This window comes from Lynx rufus, unplaced genomic scaffold (genome assembly GCF_022079265.1).
Source record: "Lynx rufus isolate CCGP_SWC_20201006 ecotype Redwood Valley unplaced genomic scaffold, mLynRuf1.p SCAF_6, whole genome shotgun sequence".
Classification (NCBI taxonomy): Eukaryota; Metazoa; Chordata; class Mammalia; order Carnivora; family Felidae; genus Lynx; species Lynx rufus.
The window spans coordinates 144,290,070-144,304,508 of record NW_025814878.1 but is presented as its reverse complement, the minus strand read 5'-3'; positions in this window follow the sequence as shown (position 1 = coordinate 144,304,508).

Here is a 14,439-nt window from a genome sequence, read left to right as displayed (position 1 = left end):
CACCCAGGTGCCCTACTCATAGTCTGTTCTTAATAGAGCAGTCATAGTGATACTATTGTAGCACAAGTTCTAGCTACTGAAGGGTAGCAGAACACACCTCGCCTTTGGTACATTGATTTCAAATAAGCCCCTTTGGTATATTGATTAGTTTGAGCTGTAGGCTCTTAAAAAACAGCAAATGCGGAAAGAAATTTTCTCCAGATTTCCCTTATCTGCCTACGAACAGATCCTCCAGAACAGACTTCATTGTCATAAACAACCGCCCTGGGAGTTTCATCAACCAGGGAAAATTGACTCGTGTGGTCAGAAAGAAGTTGATACCTCACCCTGACAAACTTGTCACAAATGCTCATACTTCCCATCTATTCTAAGGGCTCCATTCATCTTTCCTAAAAGTCATTTACTCTCCCCTGAAAAGCTTACATATTCCATCCCCTTTCCCTGTTAAGATGAAAATTCTAATGTTGCTTTCTCGGTTCCTCCTTTTTCTCTTGGTATTTCCTATATACTCATGTTAATGAACTTCTATTTATTTTTCTTTTTAAATTGTCTTTTATTACGGGGGCTTCAACTAAGAACTTAGAATGGTAGAGGGAAAATTATTTTTCAACCCCTAAACTAGCCCTCAGCTGAAAACTTTTTAATAGCTCCCCATTTCAGTCAAGACAAAACCCAAAGTACTTAAAATGGCCTATAAGACCCCATATGACCTATACTCAAATCTATTACTCTCTCCCTTGCTCATTATGCTCTGTCATCTCTGGTGAACTTTGCTCTTCCTCATTGATAACTTTCTGCAAAAGAATCAAGCCACTAAATAGTTTCACTAGTAAATTCTATCAAGGACTTAAAGACTAAATAATACCATTTCATCACCATCTATTGAAAATAGCAGAGGGAACACTTCCTAACTTTCTGTTATACCTAATACCCTAATACCAAAACCAGATAAAGACATTATAAGAAAAAAAACCCCACAGACTAAGATTTCTCATGAACATAGTTGCAAAAGTCCTCAACAAAATATTAACAAATCCAATAGTATATAACAAGAATTCTATACAACAACCAAGTGGGATTTATTCCAGACATACAAGAGTGATTCAACATTTGAAAATCCATCAATATAATAAACAGGCTAAAGAAGCAAAATCATGATCATTTTGATGCAGAGAAAGCACTTCATAGAATTCACCCATTTGTGATACAAACTCTCAATAAACTAGTAGTAGATGGGAACTTCTCTACTTGATAAAGAACATATACAAAAAATATCCCCCACACCCCACCCAGCAAACCACAGCTAATTCCATACTTATGAATGAGAAGCTGAATCTTTTCCTCTTAAGATTAGAAATGGACAAAGCTGTCCTCTCTCACTACTCCTTTTCCACACCACAGTGGAAGTCCTAACTAGGACAGTAAGATAAAAAAAATAAATAAAAGGTGTACAGAAAGGAAAAGAATAGGTCTATTCATGTATAACATAAACTTTCTATGTAGAAAACCCCAAAGACTCTAAAAAACAAAACAAAAGTCGCCTGGAGCATGCAATTACAGTAGTGTTGCAGGATACAAGATCAATATCTGAGAGTCAGTTGCTTTCCTGGATACCAGGAATGAGAAATTGAAATTTGAAATTAGAACAAATTACCTTTTATTTTTTAAGTTTGTATACTTATTTTGAGAGAGATCATGAGTAGGTGGGTGAGGGGCAGAAAGAGGGAGAGAGAATGCCGAGCAGGGGAATTCAATGCAGTGCTCGATCCCATGAACTTGGAGTTATGACTTGAGCTGAAATCAAGAGTCAGATGCTTAACCAAATGAGCCACCCAGGCTCCTTAAAAGAAATTATCTTTTATAATGGCACCAAACCAAACAAAACAACAAAACAACACTTAAGTATAAACTTGACAAAGTAGGTATAGGATTTGTATGCAGAAAATTATAAAACATTGATGAAATAATTCAAAGACCCAAACATATGGAGAGATTCTGTGTTATGTATTGGAAGCCTCCATATTGTTAAGATGTCAATTCTTCCCACCTTGATCTGTTGATTCAACATAAATGAATCAAAAATCACAGCAAGCTATTTTGTAGATACAAACTAATTCTAATATTCATATGGGAAGGGAAAAACCTAGAATAACCAATACAATACTGAGAAAAGGACAAAGTTGGGGGATTCACACTATAATTTCAAGATTTGCTATACAACTTTAGTAGTCAAGATGGCATGGAATTGGAAAAACAATAGACACATAGATCAGTGGAACAGAATAGAGGCCAGAAATCAACTCAAACAAATACAGTCAGCTGATAATTTGACAAAGGTGTAAAGACAATTCAATGGAGAAAGGATAACTCTTTCAGCAAATGGTGTTGGAACAATGAGATGTTTATATGCAAGAAAATCATGTACCTTTCACAGACTTAACTCAAAATGGCTCATAGACCTAAATGTAAAATCCAAAATTATAAAAGTTCTAGAAGAAACCATGGAGGAATTCTACATGACCTTGAGTTTGGTGGTTATATTGTAGACACAACAACCCAAACTGTGATCCATGAAAAAAATAAATTGTAATTTATTAAATATAAAAATATTTTCTCTATGAAATACACAAGAATGAAAACAAGCCACAGATTGGAAGAAAATATATTCAAACACATTTCTACAAAAAGACATATCCAAAATATGCAAGTAACTTTTAAGATTCAACAATAAGAAAACTAACAATTTAATTTAAAAAATGGCCAAAGTATATGAACAGATACTTCATCAAAGAAGATTTGCAGATGGAAAATCCATGTCTATGGATTGAAAAACATATGCAAAGATATTCAACATCGTTTGGCAGTAGGAAAATGCAAATCAACACAAGGAAATACCACTACATTCATACATACGTATCAGTGACTAAAATTTTCAAAGTTGACAATAGCATGTTTATTTGAAAGTTGCTAAGGGAGTGGATCTTAAAACTTCTCATAAGAAAAGAGGATTTGCACCTATGTCTGGTGATGGGTGTTAACTAGATTTATTGAGTGATCATTTTGCATTATATACAAATATAAAATCGTTATGTTGCACACTTGAAACTAATATGTTATATGTCAATTATACCTCAATAAAATCCCCCCCAAATTGACAATACCAATTGTTGGTGAGGATGGAGACCGACAGGAACTCTCATTGATTGCCAATGGGAATGCAAAAGGGTACAGGCACTTTGGAAGATGGTTTGGCAGTTGTTTACAAAGCTAGACATAGTCTTACCATACAATCCAGCAATCACACTCTTAGATATTTACCCAAATTTGAAAATATATATTTACTAAACAAAAACCTGCAGGTGAATATTTCTAGCAGCTTTTTATTAATTGCCAAAAAGTGTAAGCAACTCAGGTGTCCTTCAATTGGTAAATAAATTAACAAATTGTGATACACCCATACACTGAAATATTATTCAGCAATAATGAACTATCAAACCACATGAAAACATGGATGAATCAAATACATATTGCTAAGTTAAAGAAGCCATTCTAAAAAGGATACAAACTGTATGATTCCATTTATATGACACTCTGGAAAAGACAGAACAAAGATAGTAAGCAGATCAGTAGTTGCTAGGGTTCTGGGGTCAAGGAAGGCTAAGAAAGTGAAGCACAGGGGATTTTTTATGGCAGTAAAATTATTCTGTATGCTACTGTACTGGTGAATACATGACACTATTTGTCAAGCCCCACTGAACATTAGAAGATCCAAAAAAAAAAAAAAAAAAAAAAGAACCTCGATGTATGCAAATTAAAAACACTTTTTAGGAGGTTGAAGGATCCCAAGATGGAATGCGGAATGTGACAAACTACCTAACCATATTATAAATGCATAGAACAGCCTCCCTGTAGGGATACAGCTGAAAGATACTGATGTAAATAACATTGGAAATTAGTAGAGTCTGTAATGATAAATACAAAAGGAACTGTACTTAACAGTACTCTAGTTGATAAAGTTGTTTCTCATGGGAGTCTGGCTTAACAGTTCTGAAACCATTACATATGTACGGTAGATTTGAATGATTAAATAAATGGATGGCAGATGGTGGGAGGTAGGTATCTCACTGTTGGAGTAGGAGGTGACAGGCCAGGATAAAAAGGTAGAGTCAATATAAAGTTATGATTATCTTAATATAGATACACATGGTAATAGAGAGATAGATAAGTAAGTATATATGCAGAGGTTAGTATACACATATTTTCTTGCTCTGTCAGATGAGATGGCCTAGAAGCAATTACACTTCAGTAGCAACCAGCACACCTTGTGCCCAGATCTTGTTTTCTAACATGATTCTGTAATTGATAAATGGCTTATTCTAGGGCTGAGAGGAAATAGATGAGTCCAGAGCGTCTTATGGTTTCAGAAATAAGTAGTTCAAACACAAACACAAAACAAACAGTTAAAACCAAAATGATGAGTTACATCAAAGTTACTCAGGAGCCAAGTGAACTTCCAATGGCAAAACCTGCATAATTTGAGCAAAAAGCTAAGTGGTTTTGGATTATAAGCCAAAAGATAAATATCCATGAGCACATACTGATACAAACAAATGATTGGATAAATAAACAAATGGCAGAAGATAAGCAAATGTCTTGTGAAGAATAATTAATTTATGCAGATACTCTGCCCTCTTTAAATGTGGTTGTGTGTAAAGACTTCCTGCCCATAAGCACGGTAGGAAAAGGGAGGAAGAGTACCTTGACAGTGGAGAAACTTGACAAACACTACTTAAGCCATATGATCAAAGTTAATATCAACCGTGATATGTCATGTTGATACTATGTGCCCTTGAAAGAATGTGGTGAGGATGGCACTTTACCTCTGTGGTCTTCCTTCCAAAACACCCTAGCTCCATTCTAATCATAAAAAAAAAAAAAAAAACAACAATCCACATGATATAAATCCCAGTAGATGGACATTCTACAAAACACCTGCGTAGTACTCCTCAAAACTGTGAAAACAAGGAAAGTCTGAGAAACTGTCACAACCAAGAGGAGCCTGAAGAGCCTAATGTGGTATCCTGGATGGGGTCCTGAAACAATAAAAAATGTTATACAAAAACTCAGGGACCCTGAGTCAAGTATAGACTTTATTTAATAATAATGTGTTAGCATTGATTCATCAACTACAACAAATGTACCATACTCTGTAAGATGCTAGTAATAAGGGAATCTGATATACAGGAAGTCTTTGTAATTCTTCTGTAAATCTAAAACTATTCTGAAATAAAAAAAGTTAAATAAAAAATGTGCTCTTTGTTTTAATATTCCTTTTTTCTTAAAGCAATTTTATTTCTCTCAAGACATTTGAGGTTTATATTTTCCATTGCCATCTCAAATTTTAAGCCTGGGGATTATTCATCATTACTTAAACAGGAATTCTATGAATAAATAAAATCCCATGTCAGTGATATCAGGAAGATTCTCATAGAAACTGTAACAAAGATTCAAGTTTGGAAAAGTCAAGGACTATGAAATGTCCTTATTCAGAAACAGCTAAATCATAGGAAGGACAATTATCAGCAATCTTTCCCCCAGATTTCAAATTAACAACCATCATTAGTGAGAGTTCCTATGGAAAAGGCCATGAAAGTGATTAGTATGAATAAATTGGTATAGTTTTGTGGAGTGCTATTTGATAATATATACTCAATTTGTCCATTGACCCAGCAATTACATTTGGGGGAAATTCCTGCAGATATATTTGAACATTTTAAACATATTGCATGTATAAGATAATTCATTGCAGCATTTATGACAAAAAATGGAAACAACCCAAAAGTCCATCAGTAAGGGACTGGTAAGAGACAGTCCATACAGTGAACTACTGTGGAGTGACTCCCTTTTTTAATTTTTAAATTTAAATTTTATTTTAATTTATTTTTAAATTTACATCCAAGTTAGTTAGCATATAGTGCAAAAATGATTTCAGGAGTAGGTTCCTTAATGCCCCTTACCCAGTAACCCCACACCCCTCCCACAACCCCTCCATCAACCCTGTTTTCATTCTATTTAAGAGTCTCATGTTTTGTCCCCTCCCTGTTTTTATATTATTTTTGCTTCCCTTCCCTTATGTTCATCTGTTTTGTATCTTAAATTCCTCATATGAGTGAAGTCATGATATTTGTCTTTCTCTTACTAATTTCGCTTAGCATCATACCCTTCAGTTCCATCCATGTAGTTGCACATGGCAAGATTTCATTCTTTTTGATTGCCAAGTAATGCTCCATAGTATATATTTGCCATTTCTTTATCCATTCATCCACTGATGGACATTTAGGCTTTTTCCATACTTTGGCTATTGTTGATAGTGCTGCTGTGAGCATTGGGGTGCATGTGCCCCTTTGAACAGCACACCTGTATCCCTTGGATAAATACCTGGTAGTGCAATTGCTGGGTCTTAGGGTAGTTCTATTTTAAATATTTTGAGTAACCTCTATACTGTTTTCCAGAGTGGCCGCACCAGTTTGCAATCCGATCAACAGTGCAAAAGATATTCTTTCTCCACATCCTCGCCAACATCTGTTGTTGCGTGAGTTGTTAATGTTAGCCATTCTGACAGGTGTGAGGTGGTATCTCATTGTGGTTTTTTTTATTTTTTTATTTTTTTTAATTAAAAAAAATTTTTTTTTCAACGTTTATTTATTTTTGGGACAGAGAGAGACAGAGCATGAATGGGGGAGGGGCAGAGAGAGAGGGAGATACAGAATCGGAAACAGGCTCCAGGCTCTGAGCCATCAGCCCAGAGCCGGACGCGGGGCTCGAACTCACGGACCGCAAGATCGTGACCTGGCTGAAGTCGGACGCTTAACCGACTGCGCCACCCAGGCGCCCCTCATTGTGGTTTTGATTTGTATTTCCCTGATGATGAGTGATGTTGAGCATTTTTTCATGTGTCTGTTAGCCACCGGATGTCTTCTTTGGAGAAGCGTGTATTCATGTCTTTTGCCCTTTTCTTCACTGGATTATTTGTTCTTTGGGTGTTGAGTTTGATGAGTTCTTTATAGATTTAGTATACTAAAACTTTATCTGGTATGTCATTTGCAAATATCTCCTTCCATTCTGTCGGTTGCCTTTTAGTTTTGCTGATTGTTTCCTTCGCTGTGCAGAAGTTTTTATTTTGATGAGGTCCCAGTAGTTCCTTTTTGCTTTTGTTTCCCTTGCCTCCGGAGACGTGTTGAGTAAGAATTTGCTGTGGGCAAGATCCAAGAGGTTTTTGCCTGCTTTCTCCTCGAGGATTTTGATGGCTTCCTGTCTTCCATTGAGGTCTTTCCTCCATTTTGAGTTTGTTTTTGTGTATGGTGTAAGAAAGTGGTCCAGGTTCATTCTTCTGCATGTCGCTGTCCAGTTTTCCCAGCACCACTTGCTGAAGAAACTGTCTTTATTCCATTGGATAGTCTTTCCTGCTTTGTCAAAGATTAGTTAGCCATATGTTTGTGGGTTGATTTCTGGGTTCTTTATTCTGTTCCACTGATCTGAGGGTCTGTTCTTGTGCCAGTACCATACTGTCTCAATGATTACAGCTTTGTAATACTTCTTGAAGTCTGGTATTGTGATGCCTCCAGCTTTGGTTTTCTTTTTAAAGATTGCTTTGGCTCTTTGGGGGTCTTTTCTAGTTCCATACAAATTTTAGGATTGTTTGTCCTGGCTCTGTGAAGAATGCTGTTGCTATTTTGATAGAGATTGCATTGAATATGTAGATTGCTTTGTGTAGTATTGACATTTTAACAGTGTTTCTTCTTCGAATCCAGGAGGGTGGAATATTTTTCCATTTTTTGGTGTCTTCTTCAATTTCTTTCATAAGCTTTCTATAATTTTAAGCATATAGGTTATGCACCTCTTTTGTTAGGTTTATTCCTAGGTATTTTATGGTTTTCGTGCAGTTGTAAATGGGATCAATTCCTTGATTTCTCTTTCTGTTCCTTCATTATTGGTGCATAGGAATGCAACCACTTTCCCTGCATTGATTTTGTATCCTGTGACTTTGCTGAATTCATGGATCAGTTCTAGAAGTTTTTTGGTGGAATCTTTTGGGTTTCCATATAGAGTGTCATGTCATCTGTGAAGAGTGAAAGTTTCACTTCCTCCTGGCCGATTTGGATGCCTTTTATTCCTTTGTGTTGTCTGATTGTTGAGGCTAACTAAGCCTTCCAATACTATGTTGAATAACAGTGGCGAGAGTGGACATACCTGTCATGTTCCTTCCCTCTCAGTTTTTCCCCACTGAGGATTGTATTCGAGTTGGGTCTTTCATATATGGCTTTTTTGATCTCAAGGTATGATCCTTCTGTCCGTACTTTCTTGAGGGTTTTTATCAGAAAACGATGCTGTATTTTGTCAAATACTTTCTCTGCATCTATTGAGAGGATCATGTGGTTCTTGTCCTTTCTTTTATTGATGTGATGTATCACATTGATTGATTTGTGGATATTGAACCAGCTCTGCATCCCAGGTGTAAATCTCACTTGGTCATGGTGAATAATTCTTTTAATGTCTTGTTGGATCTGGTTGGCTGGTATCTTGTTGAGGATTTTTGCATCCATGTTCATCAGGGAAATTGGTCTGTAGTTCCCCTTCTTAATGGGGTTTGTCTGGTTTTGGGATCAAGGTAATGCTGGCCTTGTAGAATGAGTTTGGAAGTTTTCATTCCATTTCTATTTTTTGAACAGCTTCAAAAGAATTGGTGTTAACTCTTTAAACATTTGGTAGAATTCCCCTGGAAAGCGATCTGGCACTGGGCTCTTATTTTTTGGGAGATTTTTTATTACTAATTCAATTTCTTTGCTGGTTATGGGTCTGTTCAAATTTTCTATTTCTTCCTGTTTCAGTTTTGGTAGTTTATGTTTCTAAGAATTTGTCCATGTCTTCCAGATTGCCCACTTTATCAGCGTATAATTTCTCATAATATTCTCTTATCTGTTTTTATTTCTGCTGTGTTGGTTGTGATCTCTCTTCTTTCGTTCTTGATTTTATTTATTTGGGTTCTTTCCTTTTTCTTTTTGATCAAACTGGCTAGTGGTTTATCAATTTTGTTAATTCTTTCAAAGAACCAGCTTTGGTTTCATTGATCTGTTCTCCTTTTTTTTTTTGGTTTTGGTAGCATTAATTTCTGCTCTAATCTTTATTATTTTCTGCCTTCTGCTGGTTTTGGATTTTATTTGCTGTTTTTTTCCATCTCTTTAAGGTGTATGGTTAGGTTGTGTATCTGAGACCTTCCTTCTTAGGAAGGCCTGGATTGCTATATACTTCCTTCTAATGACCACCTTTGCTGCGTCCCAGAGGTTTTGGGCTATGGTGTTATCATTTTCATGGGCTTCCATGTACTTTTTAATTTCCTCTTTAACTTCTTGGTTAGCCCATTCATTATTTGGTAGGATGTTCTTTTTTTTTTTTAATTTTTTTTTTAACGTTTATTTATTTTTGAGACAGAGAGAGACAGAGCATGAACGGGGGAGGGGCAGAGAGAGAGGGAGACACACAATCGGAAGCAGGCTCCAGGCTCTGAGCCATCAGCCCAGAGCCCGACGCGGGGCTCGAACTTATGGACCGCGAGATCGTGACCTGAGCTGAAGTTGGACGCTTAACCGACTGCGCCACCCAGGCGCCCCTGGTAGGATGTTCTTTAGTCTGGAAGTATTTATTATCTTTCCATTTTTTTTTTTTCTTGTGGTTGATTTCAAGTTTCATAGTGTTGTGGTCTGAAAATATGCACGGTATGATCTCGATCTTTTTGTACTTGTTGAGGGCTGATTTGTGTCCTGGTATGTGATCTATTCTGGAGAACGTTCCATGTGCACTGGAGAAGAATGTGTATTCTACTACTTTAGGATGAAATGTTCTGAGTATATCTGTTAAGTCTATCTGGTCCAGTGTGTCATTCAAAGCCATTGTTTCCTTGTTGATTTTCTGTTTAGATGATATGTGCTTTGCTGTAATTGTGGGTGAAGTCCCTTACTATTATGGTATTATTATCAATGAGTTTCTTTGTGTGTGTGATTAATTGATTTATATTTGGGTGCTACCATGTTTGGACCATAAATGTTTACAATTGTTAGATCTTCTTGGTGGACAGACCCTTTATGATATAATGCCCTTCTTGATCTCTTGTTACAGTCTTTATCTTAAAATCTAGGTTGTCTGCTATAAAAGTATGGCTACTCCGGCTTTCTGTTGGTGACCATTAGCATGATAGATGGTTCTCCACCCCCTTACTTTCAATCTGAAGGTGTCTTTAGGTCTAAAATCTGTCTCTTATAAACAGATATCAATGGATCTTGTTTTCTTATCCATTCTGTTACCCTATGTCTTTTGATTGGAGGGCTGAGTCCATTGATGTTTAGAGTGAGTACTGAAAGATATAAATTTATTGCCATGATGTTGCCTGTAGTGTTTGAGTTTCTGGGGGTGTTCTCTGGTCTTTTCTAGTCTTTGTTGCTTTTTTTTCCTGTCTTTTCTCCCCTCAGGGAGTCTCCCTTAAATTTTCTTGCAGGGCTGGTTTAGTGGTCACAAACTCCTTTAATTTTTATTTGTCTGGGAAACTTTTTATCTCTCCTTCTACTTTGAATGACAGCCTTGCTGGATAAAGAATTCTTGGCTGCATATTTTTCTGATTCAGCACACTGAATATATCCCGCCATTCCTTTCTGGCCTGCCAAGTTTCTGTAGATAGGTCTGTTGCAAACCTGATCTGTCTTCCCTTGTAGGTTAGGGACTTTTTTCCCCTTGCTGCTTTCATGATTCTCTCTATGCCTGAGTGTTTTGTGAATTTGACTATGATATGCCTTATTGATGATTGTTTTTTGTTGAATCTGATGGGAGTCCTCTGTGCTTCCTGGATTTTGATGTCTGTGTCTTTCCCCAGGTTAGGAAAGTTTTATGCTATGTTTTGCTCACATAACCCTTCTACCCCTGTTTCTGTCTCTTCCTCTTCTGGGACCCCTATGATTCTGCTGTTCCTTTTTAATGAGTCACCGATTTCTCTAATTCTTTATTATTTATTCACTTATTTATTTGTTTGTTTGTTTGTTTTTATTTTTATTTTTTAATTTATTTTATTTTTTTTCTAATTCTAAAATCGTCCTATTTTGCCTTAATCTCCCTCTTTTTTTCTGCTTCATTATTCTCTATAAGTTTGTCCTCTATATCTCTGATTCTCTGATCTACCTTGTCCATCCTTGCCACCGCTGCATCCATCCGTGATTGCGGCTCAGTTATAGCATTTTCAATTTCATTCCTGCTATTTTTTACTTCTTTTATCTCTGCAGAAAGAGATTCTAATCTATTTTCAACTCCAGCTAGTATTCTTATTATCGTGATTCTAAATTCTGGTTCAGACATCTTGCTTGTATCTGTGTTGGTTAAATCCCTGGCTGTAGTTTCTTTGTGCTCTTGCTTTTGGGATGAATTATTTCGTTTTGTCATTTTGAAGGGAGAAAAGGAATTAATGAGGTAGAAAAATTGAAATAAAAAAAGAAAATTAAAAAAGTGTTAAAATTAAAAATTAAAACACGCACACACACACAAATCGAATAGATGATGGTAGATCCTAGGTGTGTTTTCATCTGGGTGTTGAAAGTGGTTTGAGAGATTAGAGAAAATAAAGGGGGGGGAGACATAAAAAGGAAATCATTTGAGAATTTGAAAAAATGAATACATTGAAGTAGACTAAAACGAGATGATGGGGGTAAAATAGAATTTGAAAAAATATATACAAAAGTAAAGATTTAGAAGGAAAAAAATTAAAGAAATATATTTTTAATAAAAATTAAAAATAAATACGAATTTTTTCTTTTCCTGTATTTAAGAAAAAAGAAATGAAAATGGAAAAAAGATAAAAAAAGAAAAAAGAAAAGAAAAAATAGAAATCATTTGAAAATTTGAAAAAGTGAATACACTGTAGTAGACTAAAATAAAGTGATGGAAGGAAAATACAATTTGAAAAAATTTACATAAAAGCAAAAAATATGGTAATAAAAATTAAATAAAAATATTTAATAGAGATTGAAAGTAGAAATGAAGTTTTTCTCTTTCTGCATTCAAGAAAAAGAAAAGAAATGAAAAAGAGAAAAAAGAAAAAGAAAAAAAGGAAATTGCTTGAAAATTTGAAAAGGTGAATACACAGAAGTAGACTAAAATAAAATGATGGAAGTAAAGTAGAATTTGAAAAAATTTACACAAAAGTAAAAAATATAGTAATGGAAATAAAATAAAAATATTTTTAATAAAAATGAATTTTTTCTCTTTATTATTCAAGAAAAAGAAACGAATTGTAAAAGAGAAAAAGAACAAAAAGAAAATTCAGTAGATAAACATGCTAACAGATTGAGGTAGGACTGAAATTGCTTCGTTTTGCTCTATAAGTCAGTCCATGTAGGTCTTTATAGTCCATAAATTAAGCCGGTGGTGAGGTTTGTGTTCTTGAAGAGCGAAGTTGGCTCAGTTGGGCGGGGCTCAGTGTAACAGCTCCACTCTCCCCTAGATGGCGCTGCTAGCCTACTGGGGTGGATTGCTATGGTGCTTGTAGGTGCCTATACGCCTGCGCGGTAGCGGTGAAAATGGCATCACTCACCTACCCGGTCTGTTCTCCCGGATCAGCAATCGCGCACCTGTCCTCCGTCTTCAGCCCTCGTCCACTCCCTGCTTTTTCACTCTACGTAAACAGGCCCCAGGCAGTACCTGTCTCCTGAGTTTTGTCTCAGATGTGGCTGTTTTCCTTGGCCCCTTACTTCCAAAGGACTGCGGCTTTGACCCGTTCCGCCCCTCTGCGGGAAGGTCTCATCGAGCAATGGCTGAATGAGCAATGGCTGAATGTCGGCTGCACCCAGGAACGCCCGCTGGACCCTGCTGCTGCCGGTGCCCTGAGACTGTGGCCAGGTGCCAGCCCGCCACAGAAAAAGTTCCCGAGATAGTGTAGCAGCAGCGTTTCAGGGACTATGGAAAATCACGGCACACATCTGGCACCAGGCTTCACCCTTAACGACCTTGCCCCAGCACCAGAGAATGTGGCCACCTTCCAGGGTCTGCTGGGGCCAGGTGGCCTCAACATTCTCTACCAAATGTCCTTCCAGCAGTGGAACCACTTTTCCCCGTGTGGCCCAAGAACCTCCTGGACCCCATTCTGCTCCTGGGGATTCTTCCTTCCCACCAGAGCACCGCCAGGTATCTAGCCGCGGAGTTTCACCCTCTGTGCCCCACCCTGTTTATAAAGTCTTGATGGAATTTAAACTCTTTCCTTTTCCTTTCTCCCTTTTTAGTTTAGTCCCTGCGGCTGTTTCCAATTTTCCACTTTCTCTCCAGGTGCCTTCCCATATTCTCCCCCGTGCCCCCGCCCCCCCCCCCCCCATCTCCATTCTCTCTCTGCCTGCAAAACCAGCTCCCTGCCTGCTGCGGCTTCTCGCTCCCCAAGTTCACCTCTCCGCGCCGTGTACCTGCTGAATTCTGTGGTTCAGGTTGTGCAGATTGTTGTGTTAATCCTCAAGTCAGTTTTCTAGGTGTGCAGGATGGTTTAGTGTTGGTCTGGCTGTACTTCATGGATGCGAGACACGCAAAAAAACTTCCATGCTGTTCCACCATCTTGGCTCCCCCTTCACTTCTCATTTTTATCTACCAAATTTACTAAGGAAGAAAGAGTATGTTGGGGCTTCTATTTACTCAAATCTTTTCTATTATCTGGCAATAAAATTCATTCCTCTGCTTCCATATATTTTAAAATTTTTTCTTTAACTGCCTAGTTGGCCCATTTATTCTTTAGTAGGATGTTCTTTAACCTCCATGCATTTGCATGTTTTCCAATTTTTTTCTTGTGGTTGATTTCAAGTTTCATAGCGTTGTGTTCTGAAAATATGCATGGTATGATCTCAATTCTTTTATATTTATTGAGGGCTGTTTTGTGACCCAGTATGTGATCTATCTTGGAGAATATTACATGTGCACTCGAGAGTAATATGTATTCTGCTGTTTTTGGATGAAAAGTTCTGAATATATCTGTCAAGTCCATCTGGTCCAGTATAACATTCAGGGCCTTTGTTTCTTTATTGATTTTATGCTTAGATGGTCTGTCCATTTCTCTAAGTGAAGTATTAAAGTCACCTGCAATTACCATATTCTTATAAATAAGATTGCTTATGTTTGTGATTAATTGATTTGCATATTTGGGTGCATGCAAATTGGGGGCATAAGCATTTATAATTGTTAACTTTTCTTGATGGATAGACCCCATAATTATGATATAATGCCTTTCTTCATCTCTTGTTAGTTTCAAATCTAATTTTCTGATATAAGTATGGCTACTCCAGCTTTCTTTTGACTTTCAGTAGCATGATAGATAGTTCTCCATACCCTCACTTTCAATCTGAAGGTGTCCTCAGGTCTAAAATGAGT